We start from the raw sequence: 15,626 nt of genomic DNA, 5'->3' as shown, positions 1-15,626 counted from the left end.
AGCTGGTGTACTGTGTCCAATTCTGGGTGCCACATTTTAGGAAAAATGTGGACAAATTGGAAAGAGTCCAGAGGCAAGCAACTAAAATAATAAAAGGTTTAGAAAACCTGATCTGTGAAGAAAGGTTAAAAAACCTGGGTATGTTTAGTCTTGAGGTGGGACCTGAGAACAGACTTCAGATATGTTAAGAGTTGTTCTAAGAAGACAGTGATCAATCATTCTCCATGTCCAGTGAAGGTACGACAAGAAGGAATGGGTTTAATCTGCAGCATGGGAGATTTAGGTTAAATATTAAGAAACCCTTTCTAACTGTAAGGGTAATTAATCTCTGGAATAGGCTTCCAAGGGACGTTGTGGCATTGTCATAATTGGAAGATTTTAAGAATAGGTTAAACAAACACCCTTCAAGGATGGTCTAGGTTGGCTTGGTCCTGCCTCAGTGCTGGGAGCTGAACTTGATGGCTTTTCAAGGTCCTGTCTAGCCCTACATTTCTATGATTCCGAGATGTTATAGGTGCTGTTAGTTCAGTGTAGGCAACTAGAACAATCATTGTGAGGACAGCAATAGCTTATACATAGCCAGCCTTGGATATTAGAACCTGTGTCATCCTGCATGGTGAAATTAGCCCCTATTCGTTTCCTAAATGTGTAAAGGGATCTCTGACTTGGATTCTGGACATCTGCTCCAAGAAACAGGCAAATCCCTTCCTGTAGAGATTTTCATTTAAGGAAAAGGAACAGGTCTGTATTGGTTTTGCTATGATTCATAATTACAGAGCAGTGATCTTATACAGGTCACTAGTTCTCCCTGTGGATGGGACTGAAGGAAGCTACTTGTGCCTGACAACAGTTCTAGTATGAGGGATCTGAGCAAAAGGGAACCGTTTATCTGGCTTCAAAAGTGCAGCAGAAGAGGGGTGGAATAGGTTGGAATGGTTTGGGAAAACAGTGGAAGTGGCCTGGATTTCTTTCTAACATGCATTTCCATGTAGTGCAGATGACACTAAAATCCACTGAAATGTGCTCTACATTCCTTTTGGGGGAGACAGGAGGAAATATTTTCAAAATGATGATGGTCCAAGTTCTGCTCTCATTTACATTGATTCCAATCTGAGTCAGTGGCATGTTACACTGGTGAAACTGAAAGCCAAGTTTTTCCCTTGTGTTTATCTATGTAACACAGGTACAACTGAGGGCAGGTTTTAACATGGTCTCTTAGGTGAGGAAATAAAAAGTTGTTTAACCAGCTTTTAATAAGAAAATGAGACTGAACTAAGGAAAAGAGAAAAATAAGCTACCTGTCAGCTTCTGGTGCTTCAGAGAGACCAGCAAGCAGTATTTTAAATACTGCAGCCTCATTTCTTGAGGTTTTATTTCCTGGGATATTATTTGTGGAGCAGTGGATTTACTTCTGGATTTATGTGGATTTACCTCTGAGTCTTTGATTCCAGTAGGACACATCGTGGCTGAAACTCTGCAAAACAAACAAACAAAAAACAAAACAAAACCAACAATGGGCCCAATGAAGTAGGAGCCTGTGAGATTTATAAGTACTTTGTGTCCTTTTATTGAATAATAAAGACTTCCCCTTTCTGGCAGAACACAGGAAATCAAATCTGTTCCCTTTACCTGAGGGCATCTAGTCATAAGTCATCTTTTGTCTGTAAAGACGAACCTCAGCTACTCGTAACAAGAAGCCAGCTTCTAAAACAAACTCGTTTTGTTTTACCTTTGCTCCTTTGGCCCTTGGGAATCCCATCTGAAGCCCCCTCCCTCCATACCTGGCAGATACATCAACATTTCTTTGGTGGAGCAGATTCTTTTCCATTCATTCAGTGAACAAGCTTCATTCCTCTGCTGCCCATCTGGGTGTGGGACACATTCATCTCATCACAGGAACTGATGTTGAAAACAGAGTGAGAAGCCATGCCAGGCAGGATGTGAAAAGCTGTACAATTTCCAAAAACTTAATGATATGAATGAATGCACAAGGTTTGCCAAACAAGTTTATTTCATCTCTAGCAAAGGAAGTGCTGCCAAAAATCTAGTGTTGATGTAACAGTTTCAACCACTGACTGCTAAGATGTTGTCTAATACTGTCACATCACAGATGTAAGACCTAGGGACAGTACTTATTAGGAATGGGTTAAACTGGTAAAACCACCCTACTTAATGCACAGGAGAGTTCATTAACTTAATTTTCATAATAGTTTTGATAGAACTTTAAATCACATCCTTTCTGCAATGGAGAAAAAAAATTATACTATTTAAAAAGTTTCTTAGCACGATCTAGTTTTAGTCAGGGTCTTACAACAGTCCCATCCATCATTGCTGCTTTGTGTAGAATCTGCAGTTTCCTTGGGAAATACTGAGCAGGCCTGCTCATGCTTAACTAGGACAGCTGATGAGATCAGACAAAGGTGCCTCTAAACCAGGTATGATTACAGCTATATAAGCAACTTGAGCCTGATTTTTCATTCATTTGTATCTGTTTTATGCTGGTGTCACTCCTGATTCTCATCAGTGTGATCTCAGAGTCAGGTCTCTTGGAGGTATGTCCATGCAGCAAAAATAACACGTGTGGAAGTGCGTCTCAAGAGCCCAGGTCAACTGACTGGGGCACACATTGTGGGGTTAAAAATAAGTGTTGATTTGTGCTCAGGTTGAAGCCCAGGCTCTGAAATCAGGTGAGGAGAGAGGGTCTCGGACACTGCGCTCCAGCATGAGCCTGAATGTTTACACTGCTGATATTAACCTCACAATGTGAGTCCCGTGACCCTGAGTCAATTGACTCACTGTTGCGGGGTCCTTTTTTTTTTTTTTTTTGCTGTTGTAGAATTATTTGTGTTGGAAGAATTGGAAGCAAAAATGTTGGCCTTAGAGTGACTGCGTTCCATTTAAGTCAGAGTTTTTGCCATTTATGTGATCTTATGTGAGCAGGCTTAAGCCCTTTATCTTGAATTTTCAAACTGAGATGGAAAGGAGAAGCTGACAAATTCATGGCTGCCAAGAGAACTGAAGCCCAAGAAGACACTAATATATTACCCACAGAAGAGATTGGTAGATTATTTGTTATAATTTTGTCAGTTCCACAGGTTTGTGGACAGAATTGGCATTAGGCTTTGTTGCAAGGATAGATTCCTGGGTTAGTGTTTTTGTTCTGTGGTGTGTGTTTACTTGTGAGTATTTGTTTCAGGTTGGGGGGCTGTCTGTAAGTGAGGACAGGTCTGTCTGCCAAGATCTGTGAGAGTGAGGAATCATCTTTCAGGATAGATTGTAGATCTTTGATGATGCACTGGAGAGGTTTTAGTTGGGGGCTGAAGGTGACGGCTAGTGGTGTTCTGTTATTTTCTTTGTTGGGCCTGTCTTGTAGTAGGTGACTTCTGGGTACTCTTCTGGCTCTGTCAATATGTTTTTTCACTTCAGCAGGTGGGTATTGTAGTTTTAAGAATGCTTGATAGAGATCTTGTAGATGTTTGCCTCTGTCTGAGGAATTGGAGCAAATATGATTGTATTGTAGGGTTTGGCTGTAGACAGTGGATTGTGTGATGTGTCCTGGATGGAAGCTAGAGGCATGTAGGTAAGTATAGCGGTCAGTAGGTTTCCGGTATAGGGTGGTGTTTATGTGGCCATTGCTTATTAGCACTGTAGTGTCAAGGAAATGGACGGCTTGTGTGGATTGGTCTAGGCTGAGGTTGATGGTGGGATGGAAATTGTTGAACTCATGGTGGAATTCCTCAAGGGTCCAGATGATGGGTCCAGATAATGAAGATGTCATCAATGTAGTGCAAGTAGAGTAGGGGTATTAGGGGACGAGAGCTAAGGAAGCGTTGTTCTAAGTCAGCCATAAAAAACAAAACAGCTTCTACAATCTCTTACTGGTAACCCAGAAGCCAAAAACACAGTTCCCTTAAAGCAATCCAGCCTTGAGCTCCCACCCAGACAGCCACATCAAATATGATGGAGATTACTGAAAATCTTGTTCATCAGATATAAAGTTCTACCAATCCCAAGAGATCAGACACATTATCCATCAGAATAATGAATATTTCAGATCTTGTCCAAATACATGCTTACAGCCAATTGGTATTAACTAAACTAAAATTTATTAATGAAGAGAGAGAGTATCCTGGTTAAAAGATCATTATACACGCAGATATGAATAAAGGTCTTAGGTCAGTTTCATAGTAGAGATGATGAACTGCTGAGTTGCAAAAAGTTCTTTCCAGAATCAGTGCATCAGATTATAGTCCAAAGAGGCAGTCCATCTATAGTGTTTGTTTAACTTCTTCCATGAGAAGTAGCAGGGTAATCCAGACTGAAGCTGGAGACCTCAGTCTTGTGACTTAAGCTTCCCCTGACCAAGCTTAAACAGATCTGAGATACAGGACTGGGGCCCTAGAGTTCTTTTATAGATCTCTGGCAGGCTATCGATAGCCTTGGGTGAAGCACTGTGGCTTTGAGGTAAAACCTCCTATTTCCTATGTATACACAGGTAATTAGTAGCATTCATCAGCAAAAGGTATTTAGAACATCAAGCAGTTCATAAAGTTTACTACAAACTTAAAAGAGAAATATAGGCAATGATATCATTACACCCAAGTTTCATCTAAATGTTAATATTCCTTTTTTAATCTCTGAATCAATAGAATATAGTAAGAGACAGGAACTATCTGGCTACATTGTTAACCTCAAACAAGATTATAGGTAAACTCAGTCAAATACAATCACTGTCTTCTACTAATTCTCTAACAATACAAGTCTACATTTCAAAGCTCTAGTCTATCTATGCTTTGTTAGCTATTTATAAGGAATGTCCCTAATTACCATTTACATACTTTTAAAATATGTCTTGAAAGGTAGAATTTGGGTAATTTCGCCTGCTAGTTGTGTAACCCTTTCTGGCTCAGTGTCACAATAGTAATGATATCCAGCTAGTGAACATCTAAGACACTATCAAGTTTGAAATATTATGGTGAAGATTATATGCTCCATATATTTAAAAATTGTACTTGATACAAGACATTTGATAAAGTTCTCTAAAAAAAAATACAAGCGTAGGTGACATTTACCCATTTAAACATGGAGGAAGATGTCTAGGTTTTACATCTCCTCCATTCATCTCTTTATGCTGATGTGTATGTATAGTGAAATTGTTAACTGAGCTCCATTTTCTTGTGTCCTTTTTCTTTCCTTCTAGCTTTGAATGAGGAGGTCACTCTCTCCTTGGAGGAGGTATGTTCTGGGAACAAGCTGTGTATAACTTAAAACTGTTTATATTGATACTAAGAATTCCTGGAGGTGTAATGGTCTAATTGGTGAATACATTCAGGTTTCTGTATTAAGTTTTCTAAAAATTGAATAAAAAGAAAGTTAAGAAAACATAATAAGAAAAGATTGCTAAAGAGTCAGATGTGGCTGCTGGCAAAGCAGATGTGTTTATGCTCCAGGTATTTTTTTCATTTTTATGTTCTGTTTCATTTACACTTAGGAAAGGTCAGTATCAGTCATGTTTGTCCAAGGCCTAGTGATTATTAGTTTGGACTAACTGTGCAGATTGCAGGAAGCATACAATGAATACATAGTATTGAGGACTGTACAGTTTTAAGGCTGATGCCTAATTTTACTTTTGGTCCATTTCCTGATTTTTTTTTGATTAGTCTTAATTAAAATTAAGTTTATACCCTCAGTAGTCAAGGAGATATTGTCTCATTCCTTTCCCTTGCTCACTTCTTTCCTTTACACACTAGGTGGACTTCTTGGAATTCTAAATTTAGCAGAATCCACTATAGCAATAAGTCACAACAGTGCGTACATTCATAAGCTGCCCATGCAGACTTTGGATGCATTGCAAGGCATGAAGCTGAAGGTTAATAGGCTACTAACAAACACACTCCAGTGGAATAGCTTATTGGGCTTAGGATATAGTTGATTATTTATACAGTGTACCATACTGCTATGAAAAGTATTTCCTGGTAAGGAATTAAGATCCAAATCTGCAGGTGGAGGACATGAAAACTTGCTTGATGCTTACCTGGTGTTAGCAGAAGGTGCAATGTCAACTCTATAAAAGTATTCCTCATCACTCCCCCTGGTCCAATAGTAGACACTGTGTCGGGGGGATCTGGATCCACAGATGGGAAGAGGGTGGACTGGGGAGGAGGGAGTAGGTGAGGCTAAGAAGAACATGTGCTTTCCATTCATCGTCCCATCCCCAAACCCGTGGGGATTCAACTCAAACATTAATACAGAGTCAGCACTGAATTCTCTGCCTACCCTTTGTGATATTGTGGGGACTGCCCAAACCAATAAGGGGCCCTGTCACCACCAGCCCTGTAATCTTTGTGCTATGCAGCTATGGTTCAATGCCCTGACACCGGTAGCTGGCCCACAGGCATGAGGTCTCACCAACCTAGTTACTCCTTGACACCAACAGCCTTTCCAGTCTCAAGTCTCCCCAAATCTGTCCTTTGAGTTCTTAATTACCAGATATGCGGACCATTCACCTCTGGTTCATCATCCCCGAAGGCACAAAACTAGCCCCTGTCAGACCAACTCACTTTGGCACTCACACTCCACACACTGTGCACACCAGAGACCTGCTTTGAGTAAAAATAAACAAAGTTTATTCAGTAGAAAAAACACAGATTCAAAAATGGAATAGTAAGGGAAAGCAAACATTCAAGACATAGTCAATAAATGTAAAGACACAATCCCAGGCATTACACTTCCCTATTAGACAAAATCCCTGCTCTAATAAGAGTTATCCTTAAAACAGTTTCTCAGTGTACTCTCTAACTATAGGGGGGATCCAGCATTCATGGACAGCCTCCCTGCTAGAGACTGCTTCTCGGATTCTGGATAAAAGACTTCAGTCCCAAGCCTGTTTTTACAAGGCTTTTTCTTTCCTTTCTTCCCCTCAATCCATGGTACCTCACATTGTTTCAGAGTGGGGAGTCGCCCTCTTGACTTGACAGCCAGAATGTCTCAATGTCTTTCCATTAATTCTAATGGTCCATCAATATCTTTTCCTGGGCTGGAGAATGGATCATTGCTTGAAGCTGTTTTTATGTAAATACACCTATACCTCAATATAACGCTGTCCTTGGGAGCCAAAAAATCTTACCGCGTTATAGGTGAAACCGTGTTATATTGAACTTGCTTTGATCCACTGGAGTGCGCAAACCGCCCCCGAGCACTGCTTTACTGCATTATATCCAAATTTGTGTTATATCGGGTGGTGTTATATTGAGGTAGCGTTGTAATTGATTTGGGAGGTGCCTCTCCCGGCTTAACTACTCACTGCCTGGCTGTGAGGTATAGTCCAAATTGTAGTATAGATTATGAGCAGTTTTTTATGTACACAAATACTTAGGCCTGGTCTACACTACATGGTTAGGTTGATTGTAAACTGTCTTGCATCAATCTAGCTGTGGAATTGTCTTCACTTAAATTCGGGTCCTGCTGACATCAGTGCCCCTCTATGCCAATTTAGTAATATCGGCTTCCCAAGCAGCGTAGAGTCTCAATCAATGTAATTAGGTTGATGCAATGTTATTGTAGACACTACGTTGCGTACCTTACTGGCTTTCAGGAGCCGTCCCAGAATGCCCCACATTGACAATATAGTTGATACAAGCTCTCCTGATGAGGATGCACTGCTGACATAAGGAGCCAAGTGTGCACACATGCAAGAGATTTAATAACCATGGTGGCCGTCTGCTGATGTAAGTTAGGTTGACATAAGTTTGTAGTGTAGACATGGCCATAGATTCATAACCACAGTCTGTATATATATCTCATAATGACCATCATGTTGAGACCATTACAAGCTTTCATAAAAGACCTTACTTTATATACTTTTATAGTACAATAATATAGTATGCAATCAGTTGGTTTAACTGCTAATTTTGGGGGTTTAAACCTTCTGTTCTTCTCCTGGGGGAGTCTGGACCCTGATTGTCACATCCTCTCCATACTCTTTAGTCTCTTTTGGGATCTGAGGGTTATTCTGGGGCCACAGTGGAGTCCCTAGTTAATAAGCCACACTAGTCAGGAGTCCAATGAACCAGGGAGACGCAGGAGGCACTGTAAAGTTGGAAGAATGGCTACAGGAGATTCCCTGCAATCTGTTTTATACCATAAGTGAATGACCCTGAGGAAATTCCATATCACTTCTGGATTCTCATATGTGCCATTCTGAATTGTTTTCCTGGTTTTGCAAGACTGCATACATTACAAACTGTGAATAAAGATATACTAAAAGGGTATATTTCCGAAGTAATTTGCAGTCTATTTTTAGTGGGAAAAACAATGACTGTGAGTGCCAAAAGATGTAGACCTGATAAATACCAGGGAACAGATCAAAACAAATGTTTAAACTTCATTTAGATTCATAGGTCATAATCTGAGCCATCAAACTGATTTGATAATGTGGTCCACATTGTTCTCATTTACTGACTGCAGTGGGACTAGCAGTGGGGTTTCTCACCAATCTAGCAAAGAGCAGAGTGTGGCCTAATGGTTCCAGCCACCCAGCCTCCTCTGCTGAGGTATGGCACCCTCTCTCAAACAGCAGCATAGATTAAAGTGGCAAGGGATGTAACTGAGTCGCTATAGCCAAATCCTGTGCACACTGAAGTCAATGAATAGGCAAAATTCCCGTTAGCTTCAACGGGATCAGGATTTGGCATCTCATATTTTGCAACAAGTTTCGTTTTAACCCACAAAAATATTTAAAGTGTTTTTTGCTATTTGCATAACTCTTGTGTTTTTCCTCATGTGATGAACTCACTTTCATAACTCTTTTTATTTACTATTTTACCAGAATTACAAATTCCTTAATTTAATCCACTGTTGTACAAAACAAAACCAAAAACTTCTGTGCAGTGTAAATCTTCTTTGGAGTAAAATTGTTTGCCACTGCCTTAGCGAACTGGGGTCCAGCAGATACATGGGACCATTGTATCTGGGGTTGATAATAGAAATGGTTAAATGCTAACATGAAAAAAGGGTCACTAATCTGCAGCAGATAGGCATGAACACATTGTTGCAGATCAGAAAGGAATTATGATGTTCTGAGGGTTTTTTTTCATTGGAACAGTGTTGTCTCACTGTGAAGTCAAGTAGCTCAAGACAGTGGCTTCCCTAAAAAGTTTCTCTGTTTTACATTTTGCAGTGCAGAATGGGTGCTATAAACACATCAGGAAAACCACACACCTAACCTCTGTTATTGTCAGGAATATGGGCACTTAGTTTTATGCCCAGTTGAGTCTGAGCTCCTTCTCAAAGCATTTCCTTTAGCAAAACAAATAACTGCCAGAATGACAAATGCTACAACACTCAATCTGTTGGAAGACTAAAATGCGGCTTTGTTGTCATACTTAGGATCTCCCAGGAAATGAACACAGCAGGGAGAATTGTTGTTTCGACTTCTCATACATTCTCGTTAGTCAGCAATGTACTTTTCCATGAAAATGCACCCACTGTGCAAACCCAGCATATGGTGCTTCTTGAATCGGAGTGGACAGAAAAGGTCCTGTAGTGGCTCAGCATATTGTGCTTGCTTTTGTCTTTCTATATCCTCATTCAAATTCAGTGGTATTGGAGATCCTGCTAGGTTCCTTTGTACGTATAGAGGAATGGTCTTCTAGTGGATAAAGGCACAGGGATGTATCCTTCAGTGATCCTGCTAACATTTTACAATAAGAGAAATATCTGTTTGAATAGAGATGGTTAGCTCTGAATACAGAAGGCTACTGTACAGGCTATGGGCCCTGCCACAAATTCCTATCATTTAATTCAATGTGAATTAATATAGAGGGCCTCATAGGGCACAAAGATAATTTAGCTCTCTTAAAAATCATACAAGATCTAATATAAATAGTAAGCGGAAATGCTGTTTTCTCCAGCCAGCAAGAGTGGTTCTGTGTTGTGAGATTGTGTAGTCGTCTTAAAAATTACAGCACATTCATAAATCCCAGCTTCCTTGACCACTGGATGTTGTGATTCTCCTGTCACTGTAAATGAGGTCATTATTTCCACCAGCAGTGATGTCTGCAGAAACACCTCTTTAATGCCAACTCATACAATAGCTTGAATGAACTATAGAATGGATCAAGGTCCATTAAAAATCCAGAGGGTTAAGATGACCTGCTTAGAAAAGTTTACTCATGATTGTCCTTCAGCTTCCACCTGTTAAGAAAGTAATGGTATCTTTCGAGCTAACTTTTGGTGAAGAAGAGAGAACGAGAACTAAATTGTTCAAAGGACCATTAAAAGGTATGGCAGGGAGAGAGTTGCAAAGGGGGATGTAACAATGGAATGATGAAATACAGATGTGAGGAAGGAGGAGGAGGAAGAAAAACAGTTCAAGCCCAGGAACCTGACTGACACTCTTCTGAGCCTGATACGGCCAGGGTGTCCAGCAACCCCCAAAAGCACCTGAGCACATCACAGGATTGGCCATTATGAGAAGTATCTTGAAACAGATTATAACTCTTCCTTCATTGGTAAACCTTCTGACTTTGTACTCGGAATGGGGATTGTGTGTTCTCCTATGAATTTATACTAACAAGATATCTATTTTATAGTATCACTGCATAATACTCGGGTGTGGTATGCACAAGAAATATGGATTGTAAAGTGATGTTCTCTGAACTCAACTCAGACTTCCTCTACCTCCACAACACTGGACAGACTGATAATCTTCCTGTGAAGTGTGGTCTATACTGAGTCACTTGAAGCCCTATACTTACTAGTTACATAAATATATTTTTTTAAAATTTCCTTTCACCGTTATCTTTGATTAATCTATGAAATACTTTCTACAACTTTAATAATCAGTGACATTTACTTACAGACCTTCTGTAGGCATTGAAATTACTGTTTATTTGGCTCTGCAATGTCTTAACTTCAAATAAGAAAGAATTTTTTTTTTTGATGGTGGGGTGCTGAGCACTCTTTGTCCCAACTGGCTGAAATCTTACATTTTATACTCACTTGAGTAGTCCTTCAGGTCAAGGGGACAACTCAAGTGAGTAAGGCAAACAGGATTTGGCCCATTGTCTATAATGGAAATTGAGGGCCCTTGCTTTATGTACAGTTTGGTATATTTTATCATCTAAACTATGAACTTTAGAACTGCAACTTTTTAAAAACATGTAAATACATAGAAAATAATATAATTTGCTTACTATTTTTGTTCTGTGTTTGTATAGTACCAAACACAATGGGATCCTGATCCATGAGGAGAGCTCCTACCTGCTACCATAATACAAATAATAATAATACTCAGCCACCAGTCAATACACGGGTGGCAACATGACCATGCTTATGACAGGTATGAGACTAGCCTGTCTCATGTCTTGTAGTTGGCAGTCACACTATGGATGAATTGGGTTACTGGGCCAAATTCTCCTCTCAGTTATACATGTGCAAGTCCATTATTTTAAAAAGGGCTTCAGCTAAGGAAATGAGAGCAGAATTTAGTCCAATATATAATCTAAACCAGGGGTCAGCAACCTTTCAGAAGTGGTGTGCCGAGTCTTCATTTATTCACTCTGATTTAAGGTTTCATGTGCCAGTAATACATTTTAATGTTTTTAGAAAGTCTCTTTCTATGTCTATAATATATAACTAAACTATTGTTGCATGTAAAGTAAATAAGGTTTTTAAAATGTTTAAGAAGCTTCATTTAAAATTAAATTAAAATGCAGAGCCCCCTGGACCAGTGGCCAGGACCTGGGCAGTGTGAGTGCCACTGAAAATCAGCTCACGTGTCACCTTCAGCACGCGTGCCATAGGTTGCCTACCCCTGATCTAAACCAAAATATACTAGCACAAGGATGCTACTGGGAAACTTCCAGAGATGCTTCCAGGGATGAAGAGGTTTTTTTTTTCTCTTTTTACAGATCATGTTCTGAACAAAATACCTTGTATTTTTATATACCTGCAGTTTTGGGGAGGAACTCAGTTTCACAGACAGTCATTGATTCCAGCTAGCTACCTTATAGAGTTAATCCACAGCCAGCCACTGAAGTCAGTCAGAATGATTTCCTGCACAGAAACAATAGGAAACTGGATTTGATGTGTCCAGCATGTAGCATACTGCCTTACTACCTGATAAGTACCAGGTTTATTGATTTCTTAATTGTCCAGTTGTGTCAATACTTTCTACTGGGCTTAGCTTAAGTGGCAAAGCTGTTAGAGATAAACCAGGGATAACTGGCACACAGAAAAATAAATGCAAAATGGCCATCCTTGCACTTCCTCTTCGGGGTCAAAATTTCAAATTTCAAAACCTTTTTTTCATTTGGAAAGAACGTGTTGATATTTTTCCTTTTGACAGTTTTAGATTAAAAAAAAACTATCAGAACTTTCTGTTTCATATGAATTTTTGGGAGAATCGTTAGGAAAGGGATAGATAATAAGACAGAAAATATCATATTGTCTCTATATAAATCCATAGTATGCCCACATCTTGAATACTGTGTGCAGATCTGCTTGCCCCATCTCAAAAAAGATATATTGGAATTGGAAAATGTACAGAAAAGGGCAACAAAAACAATTAGGGGTATGGAACAGCTTCCATATGAGGAGAGGTTAATAAGACTGGGACTTTTCAGCTTGGAAAAGAGATGACTAAGGGGGGATATGATATAGGTCTATAAAACCATGACTGGTGTGGCGAAAGTAAATAAGGAAGTGTTATTTACTCCTTCTCATAAAACAAGAACTAGAGGTCACCAAATGAAATTAATATGCAGCAGATTTAAAACATAGAAAGGGAAGTATTTCTTCACACAGCACACAGTCAACCTGTGGCACTCTTTGCCAGAGGATGTTGTGAAGGCCAAGACTATAACAGGGTTCAAAAAAGAATTTAGATAAGGTCATGAAGGATAGGTCCATCAATGGCTATTAGCCAGGATGGGCAGGGATTGTGTTCCTAGCCTCTGTTTCCCAGAAGCTGGAAATGGGTGACAAGGAATGGATCACTTATGATTACCTGTTCTGTTCATTCCCTCTGGGGCACCTGGCATTGGCCACTGTTGGAAGACAGGATACTGGGCTAGATGGACCTTTGGTCTGACCCAGTATGGCCATTCTTATGTTCATATGCAGACATACGCATGCTAGCTCTGCTCAAGATAGGGTCTGTCTGCTCAAGCTAGTGTCTAAAAATAGCAGTGTGGCTGGGGTAGCATGGGCAGCAACTCCGGCTAGCTGCTTGAATACAGATGTACCTGGATCCCTTGTACATATTTGAGTGCCTAGCCTGAGTCACCAGCTGTGCTCCCCTGGCTACACCGCTATTTTTAGCATGCTAGCTTGAGTGGAGTTAACATAGGTATATCTAAGTGACCTGGGAATCACATCTCCAGGCTCACATATAATAGTACCTTTAGAGAGCTGCATGAATATGCATATCTAGGCTCCATTCTCTACAGGGACACCAGAGGGCAGCCTTAGTGCTCCAGCATCATAATTTTGTGATATTAGATCATGGCCTCATAACACAGCGTGGCAACATCAGTATACATTATCACAAAGTTACAATGCTGCAATGCAAACCTCCATGCCTGCTCTAACTAAATTGTTGTCACTGATAATTGCAACTTTTAACTTCAGACGTAGCAGCATTTCAGTGTTCCTTACTATCTGTACAGGTGGATACAGTATGTAATGCATTTTGGAATCCCTGCTCAGAATGAGTTTTTCATAATGACTGATCAGTTGATTGCCCTAGCTACTGGCATTTTTTTTAGGATGTAAGTTTTGCTATTGGGCTTGATCTATAAAGCCCAGTGTAATTTGGGCCCTGAAAAAATTAGAGACCATCCTTCTTATGGACAATATAGTCTGTTGTAATAACCTTGTACTCTCCAACCTTGTAGTCAGGGGATGGGGTATTGTAGAGTATTTTCATGGATGCCCTGGATTCCATAATTTGCTTCCCCACTGATGTGACATGGCTGGGATGAAAGTAAAATTTAACTCTTACTGGTACGGGGGACAGCTCCAGCGGTGATTTAAAGGGTGGCAGCAGCATCTGAAGCCCTGGGCCCTTTTAAATCTCCGGCCCCGGGGCAGGTGCTCCTTTTGCCCCTCTGTTGGGAGCCCGGGGGAGGGCAAAAGGGGCAACGATGTTAAAGCTCTGCCATGGCTGTACAGGCCGGCAGCCATTTTTTACAGGTACGCTGTACCAGCCCGTTCTGCCTTACTTTCAGCCCTGGACAGAGCCCAAGGTTGTTGACTTTCAGGGCATGTTGTTGTTAGCCCTGTGGCCTGAAGCCTGGAGAGAAGGGAGCTCACTAGTGTCACCTGTTGGTGAAGTGGGAGAAGAGTGGCGAGAGCTGTGTTACAAGAGTGTTACCTCACAGAGGGAGCTCACTGCCACCATCTTTTGGAGAATAAAGGGAATTGAGTGAAAGGGCCAGGCCTTATTTGCATTTTAGTTATGTGACAGCTTGGGGTATTTTTGGTTAAAGTGCAGTTAAATTTTGAGCTTGAGGGGCAATAAAATGCAATGGACAAGGACAAGATATAGGCACTGAATGTGCCTGGGGATACCCTGACCAAGACTGTTGTCAGGCACAGTTAAGGGAGCCAGGACAGAGCCATAAAGAGGGAGAGAGGGGGAAAGAAGCTCCTGCCTTTTGGTGGGAGCATTTCTCTGGTGGTTAGGACTCTATAGAGGGGTTCTGGTAAAAAAGCTGAGCTGAGACTGCTGTAGAACAGGCATGGTGCAGAGCTGAGGGCAGCATTGACTTGAGCTGAGCTGAGGCAGCTTAGGCTGAAGTAACAGAGAGAACAGCAGCTACGTAAGGGACTCTGGTGTGGGCCTCTCTATCCAGCAGCTAAAGCTGACATCATCCCAGCTGGGTCAGGTGGCAGAGCCCCCAAAGCAGCCCAAGCAGCACTGGCCTGCTAAAATACTGGACTTCTCCAACACAGGGTAGCTAACCAGGAGTAAAAGCTGGGGAGGAGGGAAGTGACTAAATGCACTAATCATTCACTGTTGCCAGGAGGACTGAGGTGGGGACTATTGTTGCGGGCCCCCGGGTGGGAGGGAGTGTTACCTCATAGAATTTATTAATTGCTGGTTTTCCAAAGTTTCTTCTGTTGTCCTCTTTTTAATAAAGTTCTCTTTGTTTTAACCTCTGGACTCAGTGCTTGCCAGTGGAGAAGTATTGCTTGTGAGTGGGGTGGTAGATAGTTTCTCATGTTTCTGAATAGGGGCTTGAACTGCTGTTGTTTAAATCGTCAAGGAAACCTGTAGCAAACGGAACGCAACCCCTTGTTCCTGCTGCCAACACCTGGCAGGAGGGTTACATTGCTTTCAGGGTATGTTGCTATCTATTTTCACAGGCTTTACTTGAGAAAGTTGAGAATGGGATAAGTTTTTGTGTAAGACAAAGGATTAGGAGGCAGGTAACTTAGGGCCAAATTCAGGACCAGTTTGGTTCTGTTCCTGGTTCTGCCACTGAATTCTTCTTTGACACTGAGCAAGTCATTTAACTTGTATGTGTCTCAGTTTTCAACACCGTAAAATGTAGATAGGAATGACATATACCTCATAAGGCAGGCAAAATAAATTAATGTTTATAAAAGCAATGCAAGTT

Source organism: Mauremys mutica, chromosome 3 (assembly GCF_020497125.1).
Source record: "Mauremys mutica isolate MM-2020 ecotype Southern chromosome 3, ASM2049712v1, whole genome shotgun sequence".
Taxonomy (NCBI): domain Eukaryota; kingdom Metazoa; phylum Chordata; order Testudines; family Geoemydidae; genus Mauremys; species Mauremys mutica.
This window is presented reverse-complemented; position numbering follows the sequence as displayed.